A 2,468-nucleotide genomic window follows, 5' to 3' on the forward strand; every position below is an offset into this window, starting at 1 on the left:
CATTGGGAATAATGAGGTATACTTCTGAGTAGACATGCATAGGATTGCCCCCCTCCAGGCCATTGGCCTCATGCACCAGACAACGTTATATCAGTTCTGAGTGGGCAGCTTCTCCTTCCCCTACTAAAGCCATTTTTGCCCCACATTGCATATATGCAACAGGTATCAACTGTGTACATTTGTGGGACACCTGGGCAGAAACGGGTTAAATCTTCTCAAACACCCAACCTGCTAATTGTAAAAGAAATGTTACACTTTTCATATGCATGCTGGGTTTCTGCAATTGGTGCCAGTGCTAAAGAACTCTGGCAGTGCAATCCTATGCTTGTCTACTCAGAAATAAACCTCATTAAGTTCAGTGGGAGCTACTCCCATGTAAATGTGTAGGATTGCAGCCTTAGAGAACATTGAAAAAATTTAATTGCCATCTCTTGGTGGTAGAAGGAATGCAGATCTCTCTCAAATAATTTGAAACACACACATGCACACACACAAATTTTGTAGGGGAAAATAACTTTTTTAAAAAATTGTTAATCTTGTGGTGCCTTAAAAACCAACAAGTCTACAGTAACTAAGGTTGTGGACTACTAGAGTCAACTCAGCCAAATGTATTAAGCCATTTCTGCCTAACATTACATATGCGCAATAGAGACCAAATGTATACCCCTGTGGGCCAGGCAAAAATGGATTAAGTCTTATTCTAGGTTGGCAAGCTTACACACAGGAGTACTGTACTGTATAAGAGGGAAACATAGTATGAAATAGAACAGTGTTTCTCAACCACTGGTACTTGAGGTGGTGTCTGGTGGGTACTTGTGGGATCTCCAGGCCCCATTGGAGCAAGACCAGTGATACAATACAATAAGCAGCAGTAGAAGGCTCAGCAGTCAGAGCTCCAGCGTGTACTTGAAAAAGCCCTGAGTCTCTTACCGGTGTTTGTCAGGTTGCATCTGTCTTCCCAACTGAAAGTAACATCCAGTGTTACTTCTATTAGGTGGACCATGAGAAGAGGCATGGAGGGGAACAAATATTGAGAAATGCTGGAATAGAGATTTCAAGAGGTTTTATCCTATCCAGGCTTGAATTGAGTCAATGGTTTCCTACCATGTTACTGGCAGGAACTAATTAACTAAATCCTAACCAATTTTACAGCACTGGCATAGCTGTGTCAGTAGGGCATGTGCTGCATCCTGCAATTGGAGGGAAGTCACGAAGGGAATGTTTGTTCCCTTACCTCAAAGTTGCATTTCCCTGACTTCGGTACTGGAAAAGTTAGTTAGGATGGCACCCTAAGGCTGCAATCTTAAATACACTTTCTCTGGGAGCAAGCACTATTGACTATGATGGGACTTTCTTCTGAGTAGACATGACTAGTATTGGGCTGTAAGCTCAGCTAGAATCTTCTTGTTATCTAACCCATTACTGCAGCTGCACATTGTCACTGTGCTTATCTAGATACTTTTAGGCTTTATATAAACTCATCAGACTATACCTTCTGCAATTTCATGGCCATTTGGACTCACTATTTACATTTTTTTTTTCTCTTCACTATACCCAAGTGTACCTACCAATCTAGGAAAAGACTTCATGTGTCTGATTAAAACCCATTTATGCCTGACCCACCGGTGTACACATTTGGTCCCTGTTGCATATATACAACATTGACCAGAAATGGCTTAAGTGAATTACAGCCCAATCCTATCCAACTTCCCAGCAGTGGTGCAGCCATGCCAATGAGGTGTGCACTGCATCCTGGGATGGGGGGGCAGTCACAGAGAATTCCTCAAAGTAAGGGAATCTTTGTTCTCTTACTTCAGGGCTGCCTTGCAGCTACACTGGTGCTGGAAAGTTGGATAGGATTGGGCACAAAAGCTTATACTACAGTAAACATGTTCAGCTTTAGGGCATCACAAATGCCATTGTTTTTGCTACAACAGAATAATATGGATAACCTCTGTCTTGTACAAGGAGGACCTGCGTAGGTGACAAAGTTTCAGTTCAAGGGAGACAGGACAGATTAAGATTATTTTTTTCACAGCCTAGATATGCAAGGATGAAAAGCTTCACCTGTTGCCATTTTGCCCAGCAAGCAGCAGTTAAAGAGTGCAGGACTCCTAGGAGAAAAAGCTAGCAACCATAGATACAATGTTTTCTCAGAGATGCTTTGGAAAATAGCTCCCTAAACAATTCACATGGCTTACATAAATGAGCCCTTCAGCACAGCTCAAGGTAATGCAACAAATGATACAGTATAAGAAAACCCTGAACTCATCATATTCAAACTAGCAAGAGAAAAGGCAGCAGTACTAGTCTGAAACAGGAATGGAAGTTTAATATGCATTGAAAGAAAAAGAAAATCTACTTATAGAAAATTATTTAATCTTGATTAACTAATCAAAAAGACATTTCTCTTCCAGTCCTTCTGTATTCAGCAGCCCAAAATTGCAGTGGAGATTTTGAGACCCCAG

This window comes from Tiliqua scincoides, chromosome 2, assembly GCF_035046505.1.
Source record: "Tiliqua scincoides isolate rTilSci1 chromosome 2, rTilSci1.hap2, whole genome shotgun sequence".
Taxonomy (NCBI): domain Eukaryota; kingdom Metazoa; phylum Chordata; class Lepidosauria; order Squamata; family Scincidae; genus Tiliqua; species Tiliqua scincoides.